The sequence below is a fragment of the Penaeus monodon genome, chromosome 35, assembly GCF_015228065.2.
Source record: "Penaeus monodon isolate SGIC_2016 chromosome 35, NSTDA_Pmon_1, whole genome shotgun sequence".
NCBI classification, from domain to species: domain Eukaryota; kingdom Metazoa; phylum Arthropoda; class Malacostraca; order Decapoda; family Penaeidae; genus Penaeus; species Penaeus monodon.
Window position 1 is genome coordinate 6609602 of NC_051420.1, and position 8730 is coordinate 6618331.

The window sequence follows — 8730 nt, forward strand, 5'->3', positions numbered from 1 at the left end:
TAGGTCCAGAACCTGTTTCTGCACTGCAAGTAGAACTCTTATGTGCAAGTAGTACGGCATTTAAATATATAAAAAATAATATAGTCAAGTGGAGCAAAAATAATAACTTGAATTTCCGTTTTCCTAAATGCTTGTCTTGCATGTACCTGTTTACTGTAGAGATACTGTCTACTCACCAACCCAACCCAAGGCTGCACACTGAGAGTTCAAAATGGAGCCAGAGTGTGGCCAGCGGCAAAACCATACTACATGTCATCTTCCATATTGAGGAGAACAATCGTAGCCACTATGGAAATCATTAATCTAACCTAACATGGTTCAGAATCATAGATCCCTGTAGAAACATAACAGAAACTTGCAATTTGTGTTAGACAGACGTCTGAATTGTCATTTCTTCAAGGAAACTGTGCGAGCCCATTTATTGCAAATTAACTAACGCATAATTTCAAAGAAAACTAAATGGATACGAATGGGTAACATTCTTATTAGATCACTATCATCTCAAAAAATGTCAAAGCCAACTTCGTAGTTTCTTGTTTTTATTTATAGATAGAGGCAGAGATCAAAAGGCTAGGAATACAAGAACGTCCTATCTGTTTTTTTTTCGAACCTGGATGGAAGTAGGTTTCGTATTGATCTAAGTAAATGAAAAAAAAACATTAGCTCATTGGTCCATGATCCGTACAGGCATCACATGGTTAAAACAAGGAAAACACCCCAGTTATGGCACTAGATTCATGATTAGTCTTTGAACTCTAATATGAAAAGTCAAAGTCAAATGTCAAAAAGTTTCTAAACTTTACTGCAATGACCCCCCCCTCCCTAATAATAATAATAATAATGATAAAATAAATAACTAACTAAATAAATAAATAAATAAAAAATCAAGTGGCGCGGAGTTCGCCTCCACAGCCGAAGCAATGGCATAAATGTGAGTGATGACTTTACTTAAATAAAATATCAAAGGGACATTATTATTTTCATATCATTGGAATTAATTATCAATAATACAGTATAAACATTAATTCTATTTGACTTTGCAATGTGGCCGTGAAATCTTAGGAAGTCCGTTTTTAGGTGAGTCCTTAAATCTATAACGTTATTATATATACCAGTAAAAAATAAATAAATAAATAATAAATCCGAGTATTTACGAAAAGGGTAAACAGGTCAGGAAGGTGGAACTAGAAATTGATTCATGGCTGCTGTGTAAAGATAAACTAAAATGACTATGGTCAAGGTGTTTGTTGCGTCTTTTCAGCACAATAGTTTTGAGACGTAAGATATGCTTGTCACTTTTCCTCTGTAAAGAGAGAAATAAGAAGCCTTAACCATTTTCGTAAAGTAAAATATATATTTAATGGAAAGATAAGTGGGAAGAATATGGAGCCAACTTTCTTACTCTTATATTTCTGGTAAATTATTGCACCACCGAAAAGTGACGTCACTGCTTATCGCCAATGTCAGAACATTTGGCAATACGGCAGCAATAAAGACATACTTTTTACTATATGTATTCATACGGTCGCGTATGTACCTTATTTCAATCTCTAAAACATTTAGTTGATAGCCTATTATACCTTTCTTTAAGATAGGCGAAAAAAATCCTCCTTCAGAGATGCTATTGAGACCGGTAAATTTGGAAATGGCGCCTAACGCCAATTTTCCGATGAACAATATATTTCTTCCATAGTTTTTGTCGCGTTTCGAACGAATATATCACTCATTTCCTTCGCAAACGAAGCACAGTGGGTGGGAAGAGCATGATACATATCAGGGATTTTTTTTTTGGGGGGGGAGGGGGGGTCAAGAAATATCGGTGATACAAGGAAGAGCACCATAAATCCACTCGCTTTCTGGTTTTATAGGGGTTTCACCTCCTTCAACCCCCTTTTGGTAGGAAGGGGGCCCCATCCACCACCTGATCTACAAAATTTTCACCTCATACGTTCCAAGCAAGCAACAAATACTGACGCGTTTTCGGCCCCTTACACCCCCTCTCCTGTCCCGGCAGGAGAGAGTTCAAGCCCAGTAACAGTTTTACCCACACCTTATCTCAAGCATTATCTTGGGGTCATCCAGGTCGTTGTTGGCGGGAATCGCGATCTTTCTCCGCCGTTCTCTATCAGACATATATATGTACACAAACACACACAAACACAAACACAAACACAAACACAACAACACACACACACACAACAAACACACACACACCACACACACACACACACACACACACACACACACACACACACACACACACACACACACACACACACACACACACACACACACATATCGCGGCCTCGACGAACTAATGATGAACTGGTGTCCGTCTTTTCTGTAATAACAGTGTACCACAGTTCAGGCAGTACACCGTGTATTATAGACTCGCCTCGTTATTTCGGTGATATGTTGCTATGAAATCGAAATAGTTATTATCACATCCGACACACTGCCCAGCCATAGAACTGATTTGAATTTCAACCGTATTCTTCTAGGCCTAGCTTCTATTGTCACGTGATGATCTATTGCATATCTGATTGGTTCTATTGTGCTGGACGTCACTGCCTATGGTCACGTCACGTTCCAGCCCAAATCTAATTGGCTCATTTGATTTCCCTCGTTTACGTCATGCCCTACCTGGGGGCGTAAGGTTGCTGCGTTTCCTGGAATTTACACCTTTATTGCCGTTGTTATCCAGTTGCGAAGAAAGTTATATAGAAAACTTTCATGGAATGTGTTCTACAGCTTGGTAAGCTCAGATGCTGTATTTAACGTGTTAGACGTCATTTATAATAATACCTAGAGACCTATGATATATATGAAGATGGTATACGCTTGTTGTACTTATGCTATCACAGAGACATATCATGTTACGTGTAGGAAAAGAAAATATTAAAGTTACCCAGACATATTTCTTGTTTTCTGTAATAAACGCTTATTGTTAAAGGAGAAACTTAAATAAACGCACAGCTTAATAACAGCCAGTCAGCGAATCATACAAAACTTTTCATTAAGCTTAAAAACAAAATACTGTTATATGTAGAAATAATAATGAATAATACGAAAATACAGCAATTAGAAGTTAAGGGATAATTAAATAACAAGCCACGAGAATGTAACAAAAATTGTGAAAAAAATTAACTACAGTTGTGGAACCAAATCACAACGAAATGGAGGCAAGTGTGATAACAAGCAACTGTGAAAACAAATAACAACTATGCAAGTAATTGTAGAATCATTATTTGTAAAAACAAATAATGTAACACGCAATTGTTAAAACATGCAAACGGAACAAAGTAATTGTGGAAACAAGTAAAAAGCCGGGCCATAAGTGAAAGGCCCGGGCGAAGCCAGAACTTCGCAAATCTAAAGCAAGCAACAAGTAAAAAGGGACCCCCCCACACACAAAAAAAAAGAAAAATAATAATAATAAATAAAAATGATGATAATAATAATAATAATAATAATAATAAATGCAAATAAATAATAATTAACAAATAAGGGAACAAGCAAATGTGGAAACAAACATCGTAACAGAAAATTTAGGAAATCTGAGTTCTAGGCTCTTTCATCGCATTCTTATCGGTGCCGTAATAGCGATAACTGCTTAGGACATACATGCCATCCCCGCCGTATAACCCAGAGGTAGAAAAATAAATGAATAAATAAAAGATAAACAATAAAATTAAAACTCTCCATAGAAACTCAGTCTGACATTAGATGACATGCAATGTCACATAGTACTGTGTGCTGAGAGAATAAAACAGTGCAATAGTAATATTCATTTACCATAGTAACAGCCTCCGGGCTAGTACAGTGGTAAGGTAACGTGTCGGCCTCTCATCCGAGGGGTCGGTGGTTAGCGCCCCGCCCAGGCGCGAGATATTGCAATTGTCGCCTGGAGGTTACTGCTGTGGCTGGGCACCACGGCGGGCAAGGACTCGATTCAGCCGAGTCAGTACCAGCTGACACACGTGAGCGAGTCGGCATTAGCCGGGCTCACCCCATGGGCATAGCCCGGGCGAGGTTAAGCTTCGCATATCGGTCTTATCCTTACCATAGTAACTATACAAGCGACGGAGTTTTTGACGTGCCATTTTGCATGTGCATATCTTTATTCTCTTAATAAGATTGATCAAATATGAAAACAAGTATAAGATAGGGACGAAATCATAGAAAATTACGTATGAACAGTCTTTTCTGGATCCATTGCTTCAAGTCCTTAACATAAATGACTCCTACTAATTGATCTTGCATCTTATTTTTCGCCTGATTTAAAGCACCTGTTCGTTGAAGATGGAAAATTGATAATTAATAACATTAGTGCGTTAATCAATTGGAAAATAATACTACCCTTCCCGTTCCTTCTCGACAAAATAATATAAAATAGCTTACCTTTGAATTGCCAAAGAAAATGAATTTTTTGATTTATGTTTTAGGACTAACAATGCTATTTTTATTTGATCATTCACGTGGTCATACATAAGTTAGTTAAGGAAGGGAAAGATGTTAAGTAGTTCGTTTTTCCCATCCTTCTCCCACCTTTTACACATACACACTGAGATATACTGTGATTTTATCATAAATATCTCCGTTTATCTGTATATATTCGTGTTTCCTTGAACAAAGTACTTGCAAAAGCCATTCCTGATTTCATAAACTACAGTAGGCGTTAAATATTGGCTATAATAAGCATTGTGGTTCGTGTAATATAAAATTTCGTAACATATTAGACAATATTAGTCTCATACGCATTATCCATTTTAGAAATTATAATGTGCTATCATAACTCTGTATCTAATCATAATACAAGCAGTCAGCGCCTACATTAAGGTTGTTATGTTGTTGGTTTGTTCTTGTTATTGTTGTTTTATCATTGCTGTTATTATTATTGTTGTTGTTGTTCTTGTTACTATTGCTACGCCAGTGGGTCTTTGTCTCTGTGCGAAACATGTGTTTACATGAAGGGACCTGGGCAAACATGACGCAGCTGGCTGTGAGCGGAGGAGCGGAGGAACAAGCCAAGAGACGCAGTTGGGTGCTGCTCCTGTGAAGACCTCGTGTGTGCCCTTGTGACCTGAGATAAACCTGGTGTTGTTGCCCTGTTATAAGCTGTATTGTGCTGTGTGACATGCTGGTTTCCCCCCTGTATTGTGCCTATAGAAAAGTGTACGGGTAAATAACTTGTGTAAATAAAGGAAAGACTGTCATTTTGTGTTTACTTCGTGCCCTGCCTCGCCACTTGGCGTTTCCTCTCCTGGTTTTCTGGGACGCTGTAGTGTTCGGTGCCTCTTGGAGCTGTTCAGTGTTCACGACCCTGTATATAACACGCCGTCTGCCTAGCCTGCCTTGTGTTGGTGGCAGAGAGACGAGGCGACCGGCGTAACAATTGGTGTCAGGAGTGGGATTTGTGATATTTGATCAGTGAGAGCGCCGATTTATCATGTTCTCCAAAGATGGCGGCAGCCATGAGGGAGAGGAGGCTATGACTGAGGCAGGCACGAGTGAGGTGAAGCCGAGCCAGATGGACCTGATCACTGCCATGCTGGCCGGTATGAGGGAGGAAATGGCACAAAGGGCAGAAGAGCAGGCACAGAAGGCACGCGAGCAGGCGCACCATCTCGTCGAGATGCAGGCAAGGAAGGCAGAGGAACAGTTCTGCCAACTTGTTGAGGTGCTACAGAGCAATCTCGCATCTGTGAAGATGGAAACTCAGCAGTACACCGACAAGGCCTGCAACAGCGTGAAGAGTGAACTGATGGAGGAGGTGCAGACTCAGAAGGGCGAGGTTCAGGGCCTGAGGGAGGAAGTGAAGGAGGAAAGGCGGCGTCACGAGGTAGTAACGTTGCAAGCAGAGAAGGCAGACGAGGTTCTGGCAACAGATGCCAGAGTGTCAGATTTACTGGGGTCTGCCTGGGGTCTGTGGCAGGAAACCCCCGGGCCTCGCAGCGTCGTGTCGCAGCCAGTGGTCGCTGCAGAAGGCTGGGGACCCATCGGAACCGCTCCCTTGGGTATAGGTGGCGGCAAACTCGGACCCGGTCAACCCGCCTCATTGCCTCCCTCACCCCCTTCTCCCCCCCAGGTGTGTTAGTTCACGGCACGCGTTCTCCACCCTGCAGCCCCTCGCCTCCAGACATTCTGTGAGGCGTAAGCCCAGCTGAGTACGACGGAAGGTGGCCTGGGAGGCATATGTTGCCCAATTTGAAATGCTGGCATCTGCCCAGGGCTGGAGCCAGGAAGAGAAGGCCCTGCAGCTGGTAACAGCGCTAAGGGGCCCCGCGGTGGAAGTGTTGGGGCATCTGCCGGCATCCCAACAGGCCTCTTACACCAGCGTGGCAGAGGCTTTGAAACGCCGTTTCGGGCACCACCACCAGGCCGTGGTATATCGGGCCCACTTGAAGAAGCGGACTCGTGAGCGTGGCGAGACACTGTCCCAGCTGGCGCAGGATGTGGAGGCACTGGTAAGGAGGTCGTACCCTGCAGCTGCGGAAGAGATGATCGTGGTCCTGGCCCGCGATTTCTTTGTTGACGCTTTGCAGGACCAGCAGCTGCAAATCTACGTCAAGCAGGCACACCCTGAGGACCTGCAGGTGGCGCTGGCGAGGGCCTTGGAGTTCGAGGCTTTCCTGAAGGCAATCAGTGGCCTAGGCCACTGCTCAGCCCCGCCATGACTTCCGGGCCGGAAGGCTAAAGTGGAGAAGATAGCATTGAGGAAGGTGAGCCGAGCACTTTTCAAGGCTTGTGTTGGGGCTGTGGTAAGGAAGGGCACAGATGTAGTCGGTGTTGGAGGGAGCGGAGAACACATCCTCTCAACCAGACGGATTCTGATGCCTTCCAGCAGTGCTGCAAGGACTGTGGCAGGTATGGTCAGCATCCGAGTGCATGTCCTAAGGCTAAGGAAGTGGTACAGGCGGAAAAGGCTGGAGAAGGGGGCCGAAACCCAGCCGTCCTCGGTTCCCGGGCCCCGACTTGGGTAAGCTGCCGTCGAACCAGCACGATGCAGGTGGAGGGCTCAATAGATGGGAAGCCATGCCGCCTGACAGTGGACACTGGGGCTGAGAAGACCCTAGTGCGGCCTGATATGTTGGCCACTATGCGACTTCCAGATGCACCACAGAGACTGTGTGGTGTCACGGGGCATTGTGTGCAGCTCAAGGGGCCAGTGGAGGCTCGTATTGGCGTGGGCAGCACGGTGCAGCGGCTGCCGGTGTATGTGGCCGATCTGGACGAGCACTGTTTGCTGGGCCTTGACTACCTGACGCAGAGTAAGGCGTGTGTCGACCTTGGACGGAAGCTGGTGAGGGTGCACGGTGAAGAGGTGCCTTTGCTTCCAGAGGTTGGCTGTGCAGAGGTAGTTACGGCTGAGCGACTGCACCTTGCCCCCAGGACAGAGTCTAGAATCCGGTGTCGACTGTCAAGAGTGATGCGTGGAGTAGAGGGCCTCGTGGAGCCCATTCAAAACCTGCAGCTGGCTGATGGCGTAGCGGTTGGGCGGAGCCTTGTTGGACCAGGGGATGGGTTAGTTACAGTGTTGGTAGCTAACTTCTCCGATAAGGCCCAGAAGGGCCAGCTGGTGCAAAGCTGGGCACTTGTAAGGAAGCGGAGCGTCCAGAAGAGTCGTCGGGGAGCGAGGAGTTGGTGGGTGTGGGGCCGTTGCCTGACTTCCTCGAGGACTTGGCGCACCGGCTGTGGCGTTACCATGGACCAGGAAGCTACTCCTGGGGCCATGGTGAAAAAGAAGACGAAGTTAGCCCCAGCAGCGGCGATGAGGACGTGGCAGACGCTGACCGAGATGAGGACGAGCATTTGGACGGTGAGGGCGATGCAGCAGATGTCAATGGTGACCATGAGCCAGGTCTTGGGACAGGAGATACCCCTCTGGGTGCCACTGCCAATCTACCGCCGCCCACACCTCCTCCAGAGAGACCCCAGCGAGAGCGAAGAAAGCCGCGCTGGATGAAAGATTTTTGTGTTTCTGAGAACTGATTTTATTTAAATTTTTATGTAGTTTGTTTCAGGTTTAGATATGTCAGAGCAGACGGGTCGTCTGCTTGATAGGGGGGGGGGATAGTGCTACGCCAGTGGGTCTTTGTCTCTGTGCGAAACATGTGTTTACATGAAGGGACCTGGGCAAACATGACGCAGCTGGCTGTGAGCGGAGGGGCGGAGGAACAAGCCGGTAGAGGCAGTTGGGTGCTGCTCCTGTGAAGACCTCGTGTGTTCCCTTGTGACCTGAGATAAACTTGGTGTTGTTGCCCTGTTATAAGCTGTATTGTGCTGTGTGACATGCTGGTTTCCCCCCTGTATTGTGTCTATAGAAAAGTGTACGGGTAAATCACTTGGCGTTTCCTCTCCTGGTGTTCTGGGACGCTGTGGTGTTCGGTGCCTCTTGGGAGCTGTTCAGTGTTCACGACCCTGTATATAACACGCCGTCTGCCTAGCCTGCCTTGTGTTGGTGGCAGAGAGACGAGGCGACCGGCGTAACACTATTATTATTATTATTATCATTTATTATTATTATCATTATTATTATTATTATTATTATTATCATTATTATTATTATTATTATTATTATTATTGTTATTATCATTAATGATAATATGAATAATAACATTATTATTATTATTATTATTATTATTATTATTATTATTATCAATAATATTATTATTATTACTATATTCCTCACTTATTATTAACATCTTCATCCGATTATTATTATTTTTT